The sequence below is a fragment of the Macaca nemestrina genome, chromosome 8, assembly GCF_043159975.1.
Source record: "Macaca nemestrina isolate mMacNem1 chromosome 8, mMacNem.hap1, whole genome shotgun sequence".
NCBI classification, from domain to species: Eukaryota; Metazoa; Chordata; class Mammalia; order Primates; family Cercopithecidae; genus Macaca; species Macaca nemestrina.
The window spans coordinates 46461321-46472389 of NC_092132.1; the positions used below are offsets into that span (position 1 = coordinate 46461321).

The window sequence follows — 11069 nt, forward strand, 5'->3', positions numbered from 1 at the left end:
TATAGTTAATTGAATTAAACGTAAGAATGAAAGCCGGACACCATGGCTCACCCCTGTAATCCCAGCATTTTGGGAGGCTGAGGTGGGAGGATCACTGGAACCCAGGAATTCTAGACCAGCCTGGTAACATAGTGAGATCCTGTCTCTACAAAAAAAATTTTTTTAATTAGCCAGGCATGGTGACACACGCCTATGGTGCTAGCTACTCAGGAGGCTGAGGTGGGAAGACCACTTAAATCCAGGAGATCAAGGTTACAGTGAGCAGTGATTATGCCACTACACTCCAGTCTAGGCAACAATACAGCAAGATCCTGTCTCAAAAAAAAAAAAGATACGAATCAAATGTCCCAACAAACTTACTACTGAATATTATTCCAAACAGCCCACATGTAGTTCCCATTCTGCAGGGGTATAGAATAAATTTCAGTCAACAAATATATATACATATATATATCTCCCTGGTACACTTCTGTGAGTAGGATATATATAAAATGACTGGTGTGAGAAGCAAGAATTTTCCACGAAGACCAAATCATTACCAACTTCGGAAGCAGAATAAATGAAGCTGGGGGAAAAAAAAAAAAAAAAAAAAACTCCTTTTGCCTCAAATGATTTTCTAGTGGTTAAAAAAAAACTGCTGATGACTTGATTTTTTAAAATCTTGCCATTACATTGCTAATTTCTTTACAGAGTTAAAAAATAAATGTAATAACCAAATGTTAATCAGTTCTTGAAAAATACATGCAACAGTCTTGTTATAACATACATTTCTGCTCTTTATAGCCTGCAGAAGTACTTGTAATTTGGTGAATAAATTGTTAGTCATAAAAGGTTATACCGAAAATCCCTATAACTTTTGCTCTATATAAGGTTGATGTTAACAGTTGCAGTAAATATAATGCCAAATGCTGAATTTTACATCATGAAGCAAAAAATTAGTTTTCTCCTAATGAAGATGATTATGAACAACATTGAGTGTATAAGTTATTTATCTAGGGCAAATTTATATTTACTTATACATTTTATTATAAGCAAGTTACATGAATTCATATTGGATAGTAAATTTAGACAATTTTGGTTTTATTCACTAAATGCCTTGTACTGTGTTAGACAAAGCGTATCTGCCCACAAGAAGCGTACAGTCTAGAAGACAAAATAAAACATGTACACAAATAACTGTTACACAATTAGAATATGATAAATGCTCTAAGTATACTATAATATATTAAATACACTGGAATTCCAATTACATATTGGAAGTACAGGTACTTTACCTTGTTCCTGTTACTGATATGGGATCTTCTCTCAGAAATAAGCAGAAATAGTCTTCTTGTATGAATCTTTATTTCAACAAAAGAATTAGAAGCAAACTTTACGAATGTGTCTGTCTTGTAAGGCAGTGTTTATAAAACCTTAGGATCCTTAAAGAACGGCAATGATAGGCGAGCTATCATTGTCAAGGATTAGAATGTCTGCCTTACACCCTTCCTTTAAGTGCCTATGTCAGCAAATCTAAAATTTTAAGTTTTACACACACACACACACACACACACACACACACATTTTTAAGAGGGGAGGGAGGCGGTGGAGGAGACCCTAACGCCCCTAAGGTCTTAATAGGGTCACTTCAACTAAGAGTAGCGTCCAAAGGCAGGATGCGGAAACACCTCCCTACGAGATTTTCCTTTTCTTTTAATTCGTCCGCGCAGCGCCTCCTGCCGGTCCCGAAGGCGCAGGGAAGGGCGGACTCCCGGGACCGTCCCCTCCTCCCGCAGGTCCCCTGGGTTGCTCGCGGAAGGCGGGAAAACGCGAGTGGCCTTCGCGCCCGACCTCGGGCACGGCGACCCGGCCTCCACCTGGAGAGGGAACGGGGGCCCGAAACTCCCGTTAGCCTCCTTGGTTATCCCGTGTGGCACCGCCCCCCCCCGCCCCCGCCCCGTCTCGAGTGCGGTTCCGGGATCCAGAGGCCTTTCAGTGGCCTCAACTGCGCCCACCGACGTCAGGCCCGTCGCCCAGGGCCGCTTCTACCCAATCCACACCGAACGCCTCACCGAGCTCGCTCCGCGGTCCGAGCACTCGTGCCGGCCGAGCCCAGCCCCGCGCCCCTGGCCTTGCCGCGCGCGCCTAGCCTTCCCTCCATGTCCCGACCCTGGGCCTGTAGGGAGGGCCGAGCTGGATGCTCCCCAGCTGCTTCCGTGCGGACGGCCGCGAAAAGTCCATATTTCTGCTCGGGTCTCATTGCCTCTACTTTTCCGCAACCTCCCTGGGGACGCTGGCGGTCACACTGCGGTTTAATCCCCCAGTGCGCTTATCCACGAGCAAACACACAGACGTGGCTCAACCGAGCGTTCACCGACTCTCGGAGAAGCAGCTCCTGGGCCCTTTCTCCCAGCAGGTTGCATAGGGCTTCTCTGCGACCTGGGCCCTGCGCCATCTGTAGCCGCAGAAGCTTCCTTTCCCCGCGGCGTCGGCGGCAGGGGTTACCGGCCCCTGAACCGGCGGTCCTGGGGACGCGCGTGCCTCGCTGGGTGAGGGGGAGGCCGCCGGCGTCGGGCTGCGGCCGGGCGTCAGCCGTGCGTTGGCCCTCGGGGGGCGGGAAGCGCACGCCCAGGGTCTCGGGACTGCCAGGGTAGGGGTGGGCACGGTGTCGTGGGCGAGGCTGTGAGGGCTTAGGGCTTATGGGACTTCTCTAAAGGAAGTCGGCCACGTGGAGAGGCCTCGTGGACACGAACTAGACCTAGGCCTCTCTAGCCTTCTCCATCACCGCCGACTTCAGCCCTTCGCCCGCCCGCGTCTTCCCGGCTTCGTCCTGCCCCCACCGAACAGCACCCGGCCCAGTTCTCCGCCTTCCAGCCCTCCTCTCTTTCCCCCCCCCTTCCCGCCCCACATCTCCTCGCCCCCCGCCCCCCCGCTTCCTTCTCCTTCCACCCGCTCACCTCTCACGTCTCTAACCCTCCCCTTTCGCGCTTTTTTCCACTTAATCTCACTCCCTCTCGCTTGCTTGCCCCCAGGCACCCTACTCAGGTTTGAGCGCTCACTTTTTTTTGTTGTTTGTTTGTTTTTGAGACAGGGTCTGTTGCTCGCCCAGGCTGGAGTGCAGTGGCGCGGTCTCGGCTCACTGCAACCTCCGCCTCCCAGGCTCTGGCGATCCTCCCACCTCAGCCTCCGGAGTAGCTGGGATTACAGGCATGTGCCACCACGCCCAGCTAATTTTTGTATTTTTAGTGGAGACGGGTTTTCGCCATGTTGGCCAGGCTGGTCTCAAACTCCGGACCTCAGGTGATCCGCCCGCCTCAGCCTCCCAAAGTGCTGGGATTACAGGCGTGAGCCACCGTGCCCGGCCCCTCACTGTCTTTTAACCTGTTTCTTAGTTTATGTGGAAATAAGCTGCCTCCGCCCAGCCCCCCGACATAAGGCTAACTTCATCTTTTTTACTCACAGTGCAAAACAATTTTTACTACCCAAAGGACGCTGCACAAGTATAGAATAAACTCTCGAAAGGAAATCGATCTCCACACGAAGACGTTTTCCTCCGTTGGTCAAGTCGAAGGTCCTCGTTGGCCGTCGATGAAACGAGAGATTTCTACATTAGTTCTCAGACAAGCCTGTTCTTTCTCCCGGAGATTCAGAGGCTGGGCCGCAGTGCCTCTTACAGGCTGCACGCGGGGCTGTGAGCACCTGGGGGCAGCGGTCGAAGCTCGTAAAATGCCCCGGCGCGAGCAGGGAGGGCAAGCAGCGGCCACGGCCTGTCTGGCTGCCCGCCTAGGCCACGGCTGCGGGACGCAGGCAAACACCCAGGCCCACTGGTCACGTGCGGAGAGCCCCGCCCGAGTCCCAAATCTGTGGCCCCTAAGCTATGAGCCGGCGCCGGAAAGTGAGGCCAGCGCGGGTCTCAGCAGGCTACTCCTAACCAATTCCTGGAAGGCACTGAAGCGCGCGCCTCCAGGTTGCTCAGGCCATCTGCTGTCCACCTCAGGCGCGGCCCTGCCTTTCCCTCCAAGCCCTAGAGGAGCAGTGGTTTCGTGCATCCCGAGGCTCTTGGTGTCCGAGAGCCTGAGGTCCTTTGGCAACCTTTCTTACTCTCCCAGGGGCAAAATATAGAGAGCCGAATCTGAGCCCTGAGCATCGACAACGTGGCACCTCTTCTCTTCTTAGTGTGATAAGCTCATATGGTTTTTTAAAATTATATATCAGCCATATTAGATATAATAAATATACGTTTGCCAATTACCTGGGCTTGCATAGAGAGAATGCATTAGCTGTGGGCACAAGTATAGAGAGTCTCCCAAGGAAAAGATTGCGAAGACGAACTTGGAGGATTTAGAGCCAAAATACTCTTGCTTTCAGCTGCTTAAGTGGTTTTGGGCAAGTCAGTAATCTCTTTCCCTTAATTTCATTATTTACCAACTTAAGTTATTGGGTAAGCTCTATGATTCCTAAGGTATTTTCCAACTCAGAGACTCTCCCCAACAAAAAAGCTTTTTTAAAAATTCGATTAACGTTTGAATTCGTTGGTTTTGCTTTTTCTTCTTTTTAACCCCTTTTCTCTCTATTACTTTCAGAAAGAGGTAGGAAACAGCTTCAAAAGGTGAAAACATCCAGAAAGATCGGGAAATAATGGAAAAACAGAAAGTGAAGAGATCGACTAAAGTCATAAAAATGTATCCAGTTTCTCCAGTGAAAACAAAACCAAACAGAGCCCTTTAGAACTCAGCCTCTGGTTCAGGTTTTCACAAGAATATTGAATCTCAAGTTTGTAGAGGGCAGGATGTGTACTGCATTGATAGGTCCCAATCAGACTCTTGTTATCTCCCTAGCCTACCAAATGAAATACTCAGGGTCTTAATTGTCTGTTCCATAGAGTGTATCTAAAACCTGTTGTGTCTTCATGTTCCTAGGGTGAGTGGTGGAACCTGGCCATAAGTAAAGTGGAAAAGAAAGGACTGTAGGAGGAATGAGGCTTAAGGAATCTCCAGTTATGTGCCACCTTAACTCAAAGTCCCTACCTTTCCCTTAGCTTCCTTTTTTTTTTTTTTTTTTTTTTTTTTTTGAGACAGACTCTATGTCACCCAGGCGGGAGTGCAATGGTGCGATGTCAGCTCACTGCAACCTCTGTTTCTCGGGTTCAAATGATTCTTCTGCCTCAGCCTCCCAAGTAGCTGGGATTACAGGTGTCCACCACCATGCCCAGCTAATTTTTTTTGTATTTTTTGTAGAGACGGGGTTTCACCATGTTGGCCAGGCTGGTCTCGAACTCTTGACCTCAAGTGATCTGCCCCCCTCGGCTTCCTAAAGTGCTGGGATTACAGGCATGAGCCACCATGCCCAGCCAGCTTCTTAGGTTCACACACAACATAGCCAAGGGTTAAAAACTCTCTTCCTGAATTCACTCCTTCATTAACCAGCAGTCTGCATTGGTTATGAGCTAGGCACTAGGGATTACGTACTGGGGACACAATGTGGAATAAACTTTGGGGTCCAGTTTACAAACTAGTGACAGACATGTGTAGTATGAAAAGTGCTGTTATACAGCAATGCACAGGTGTCATGAGAGCATTAAACAGAAACACCAGAGTCAACATCAAGGAAAACTGTCCAGAGGAATGCCCTTGAGCTGAGCTTTAAGGAAAGAGTTGATGGGGGATTTTGGAGTTAGGGGGATGGGTAGGCACCCAAGGACATGCCTGAAGCCCCAAGGCTAGAAATAGCTTCCTTTGGAGAAGTTAAGTAATCCTTCAAAGCCGAAACAAATGGTGCAAATGAAAAAATACAGAATTAGTGGGAAATACAGCTAAAGAGGCAGGAAGCAGCTATATCCTGAAGGGCTTAGTGAGTTGAATTTGAACTTTATCCTGAAAGCTATGGGAAGTTCTTGAAAGAGTTTTAAGTGAAAATGCATAATATGGATTTGCTTTTTAGAAAGATCATTTTGACAGTAATATTGAGGACAGATCGGAGGGTTGGGTAAATTGGAGGGAAATGAGTTAGGAGACTATTGCAGTAATGCCTAGTCTAGTAATGCCAGTAATGCCTAATAGAAGTGATTAGTTTGAATTTAGGCAGTGATAGTGGCTGTGGAAATGAAATTGAGGGAGGATAGGAAGAGAGGGAGGGACTGATACAAATGATAAGAAGGGAGACTTAAGACAACCTGATGACTAATTTGAGTGTAAGGGATGACTGAGAATGAGTAGACGAAGATTCCCAGACCTTGGCTTAGGTATCTAGAGATTCAGTGATGCCACTTGCTGAGAGACAGGCCAGGATTGAAACAGAAATATGTGCTGTTTGGGACTTAGTGAGTTCATATGTCTGTGAGACATCCAATAGAAATATCAGCAGTGGTCTGGCCTGGAGGTTCAGATTTAGAAGTCACTAGCATAAAAACAGTAGCTGAAGCCCTGGGTTTGAATGAAGTCACTCAAGGGGAGTGTTCATTTGAAGAACAAACTTAGGGAACACCAATTTAACAGGTCATCAGAGGAAAAGGAACCCTTGAAGGATATTAAGAAGGAATGGCCAGAAAGGCAGAAGGAAAACATAAGGATAAGCACTATTTGGGAGATACCTATTATCTTCTAGTTAATGGCCCAGAATCTTTATATACATTACGTCATGGAATCCTTACAGCAACTCTAGAAAGTAGATATTTTCAAATAAAAAACTCAAGGTATGAGAAGTTATGTAACTTGACTAGAGTATGTTCAGCCTGTGGAGTCAGATGAAACCTCGGTTCAAATTCCACCTCCCAATAGCTATAGGATGTAACCAAATACTTAATTTCTCTGAGTCTCAGTTTCCTCATCTGCAAAATGGGACTAATAAAACCTATGTTTGAGAATTCTTGTGAAGATTAGATGAGATAGCATAATAAAATGCTGGGCACAGATTATGAAAATGATGGTTATTATCCTTAGTAATAACCATAACCACATATCTCTATGTTAACTTGAGTTCTACCATCTATTCTTTAGCCCTTTGGCCCAAACATGAACTCCAAATTTTCATGGTGCTTAATGCACAACTAAGACCTAAGCCAGACATAAGTATAATAATCAGCCTTTACTCAAGGTTTGGGCATAGCCAGATGAGAATGAACATAGAGAAACATAAAGCTAAATAATCTGAAAGTTTATCACTTCATTTTTAGGATCCCCTGCAAGGGCACTGCCTTCTTAACTAGCCCCTGGGAGAAGCCATCTTTCCCATACCACCAGAGAGCATCCTCAAAGAATCCATTTACCTGAAAGTCCAGTAAGAACATGATTCCAGAGGAAGTCAGCAGTTTTTGCTGAAGGCCAAAACCCATCTTCCAAGATTCTATCACCTGTCAGAGGACCTGCCCCTCCCAGACAAGTGATACAGAGAATGTGCACGTTCTTCAGAAAAGGTCATGTCTACCTCTAAGGGTATGGCCTTTTTATATGGCCTCAAGAGTAGAGCCTTAGAACACAAAATAAGTGTAACATTCAAATAAAAGTTATACACTTTTCATTATTCCTAGAAAAGATAAGACTTCTCATCTGAATTTTTCTTAATCTTTCACGACCCTTAGGTCTTCTTTTACTGAAACAGATGCACACAAAGTACTTTCTAGCTTTAGATAAAGCTAGAAACTGACTATAGTCCAAGTACAACAACAAGGTACTATAGCAAAAGGAACCTCTCAGACTGAAGGCAGGAGAAAGATTTTGTTGGTATAATTGAGGAAAACAAAAAACCCCACAGTATTTATGTTATCAAAATTAAAAGGTATAAGTAGATATGGAAATGAATAAATAATTGGTTAGTGTTCACTCATGTGTTTTTAATCCTCTAATATGATTAGATATTTCAAAGTATAGAGACTTTTGATCATGGCTTTAGTACAATTCATGATGGCAGTTCTTCAATTTTTTTCTTCACACTTGTTTCAAGGAATGTAGAGACATATTCTGCCCTAGGGCTTTAGTGTGTTCACCTCTAAGGTGAGGATCCTATGCAGATTTTTTGAGAGTTAGGCACACAGCTTCAGCAAGCTAGAGACTCCAAGTCATGGCCTATTTTGCCCATTATAAAAGCTATCCTCATTAACCATTATTTTAGTCACCTGTAAAACATGGACAAGATAAAATATGTTGTTCGATTTTATTTACTTGACCGATAGCATCCATTTTTCATGGGAATTATCCTCCTGAGGTTAAGAATTTTAAAGGTGGGTGGGACACAGTGGCTCACGCCTGTAATCCCAGCACTTTGGGAGGCCTAGGCGGGTAGATCACAAGGTCAAGAGATCAAGACCACCCTGGCCAACATGGTGAAACCCCGTCTCTAATGAAAATACAAAAATTAGCTGGGCCTGGTGGCGGGTGCCTGTAGTCCCAGCTCCTCGGAAGGCTGAGGCAGGAAAATCGCTTGAACCTGGGAGGCAGAGGTTGCAGTGAGCCGAGGTCATGCCACTGCACTCCAGCCTGGGTGACAAAGCAAGACTCCCTCTAAAAAAAAAAAAGAAAAAGAAAAAGAATTTTAATGGCATCCTTCAGGATGGCAATAGGTCTTCCCCCAGGTGTCCCCACAACAACAAGAAAGGATGGTTATGGTCAGGGTAGTATGGGAAATGCTGGGTTATACTGTGTTAATCAGATTTCTTTACTGCCAGACTTCTCAGAGACATAAGTTGTTAGCATACCTTGTTAAGTTTCAGATGTATTTGACTACAAAATTCCTTTTTCTCAGAGTGTCTAAAAAGACTTTTGTGTCATGGATTATGCTTTTAAAAAACCCTGCTATTTGCCATTACTGTGATCATTACCAGGAGAGCATACTTCATTTGGATAAAGTCACCTGAATGTTCTCTCACCATTGAAGCCACATTTACCTTCTCCAGTGAGTCTTCCTTATCCCCTCTCTTCCACCCTCACTGACAGGGGAACCTTCTACATACGTCCATAGAAGCCTACACATACCCAGATCATAGCATATTTATTTCTTTATTGATGTTTTTCTTTATTTGTCTCTTATAATAAATCAACACAATGCACAACACACTAAGATACTCAAATATTTGTTGAATGGCTATCAAATGAATGATAAGCATTGGGATATATATACTTATATATAAGTATATATGTATACAATTGCAGTAATATGTAGTATTATATGTATGTATATATGTATATATTCATATACATATATATATATTCAATCAAAGAATTTTCTAGTTACAGATATGTCCTAGGGTTCTTCATAGGACACCAGCTTGTAGAAAGATAAAAAAAAAAAAAAAGGACACCCCCTTTGTTGACACACCCACTAGGCAAACACCTATTCCATATCCTTCTGTCCAGGCAAACTTAATCATTACCAAGAGCCCCTGTGAGTCAAACCATAGCTATATAATTCCACTGGATTGCTTCCATAAGGTTTTAACTCAAACATGACTAGAGGAAAGGAATCCTTAATTACAACTTTAAAATATGATCAAAAGCAACACTGAAGAAAAGTGTTTCCAGGGAAGAGCCGAGGATGACACCCAGTTTATAATAATTCATTTTCCCAAACCTCAGAGCATGTGATCAAAGCTGATATACATTATCTCAGTCTTGCTACCAGGGTGACTCTTTTTTTTAACTTTTTTTGAAGTTATTATTTGGATGAATAAATAGATGAGGATGTGCCAAGCCAGAGACAGTCACTAAGAGTCCTGAGTCCTGCGGCATGATCTGTAATCGTTCTTTTTTTTTTTTTTTTTTTTTAATAAAGAAGCTGTGGCCTTTGGCAGCTTGAGATATTATCATGCAGCTCAGGCCCTTTCGAATCAAGATGGGAACATAACATGTTAGAACTTGCAAGAAAAGGACAATGGAACCTCCTAATTACAGTTGGAGGAGGTTGCAATCAGATTAGGGTTATTAGGCAAATCAATGTGATACAAGTACCCTTGACAACCTGTATGCTCAATACTGGGATCATTCAGTTAATCTGGGCCAGGGATCTAAGAGATTTATAACCAGTAAGGCTTCAGATCAAACCAGTTAATCTTCCTTCCAACCACATCATCAGAGAAGGAAATAAAACCATGAAACTTCTAGTTCCTTCTTTCTCCTCCCATAAGGTGTGCTAACGTTGACTTATTGGTAATTGTTGGCAGATGTCCCAGAAAGACTGAAAATTTGCTAAATTCCTTGGCATATTTGGATGAGAGAGACGAAAACTTCTATTCTAGAATCTGCATAAAGAAGGAATATGCAATGTATTTTTCCAAGGACCTGGTGGTGTGGTGACACCACTCCCTAAAAATTCTAAACATTTTACAAAGTCCAGCTCAAACATCTTTTCATCTGTTTATAAAAGAAGAATTCTCCCCTTCCCCCAAGTTTACAGCTTAGAGAAAATAAGGGCAGGATTGGGACCAATCATTGGAAGGTGCAATGAGGTGGATTTTTGATTGAACATAAGACTTTTTTAGCATTCAGAGTTAATGGTACCTACGATTTCGTAAAATAGTAAGTGCTCCTACCTTTAATAATACTGTATAAGGAAGGGATGAACAAAGACATTTCTAAAGTTCCTTCCAATTCAAAGACATTGCTATTCTTGAAACATAATAAAGATTACAAATTGAAAAATATGCTAGCTGCTCTGACTAGCAAACCTGTGACCCCTCAGCTCTGTACCTCACCCTCTTTGATAAGTAATGGTTTCTTCTTCATTGGTTCTGAAGACCTGAGAGGAAGGAGAAGATGAAAGGTAGAAAAAAAAAAAAAAAAACACCTTTCGAGCAATATAAACATCTTGAACTAAATATTCACCATTTTACATTTTTAACAGAAAATGTAAAAGTTGTTCTCTGTTTACAAAAGGAAGAATTATATTGGAATGAATATTCTTTGGTCACCCAAATTGTGAGATCCCCATAATAAGTAGAAAGCTGATTGGGAATCATCATTTTACTCCACTAAACCCCACAAAACCAATTTTATTTATTTATTTATTTATTTACTTACTTACTTATTTGAGTCGGAGTTTCTCTCTGTCGCCCAGGCTGGAGTGCAGTGGCGCCATCTTGGCTCACTGCAAGCTCCGCCTCC

The 11069-nt window shown here is 43.7% G+C and overlaps 1 long non-coding RNA gene across 2 annotated transcripts in view; it reads left to right on the forward strand.

Annotated features, from left to right (window-relative positions):
- The window catches only part of LOC105476069 (uncharacterized), a 41721-nt gene extending 36840 nt beyond the window's left edge, over positions 1–4881 (forward strand). For both annotated transcript variants that reach the window (XR_011606383.1, XR_983836.2), the window contains exon 3: positions 4563–4881. This is a non-coding gene — a long non-coding RNA (uncharacterized lncRNA). The remainder of the gene's footprint in view (positions 1–4562) is intronic.
- The last annotated feature ends 6188 nt before the right edge of the window (positions 4882–11069 follow it).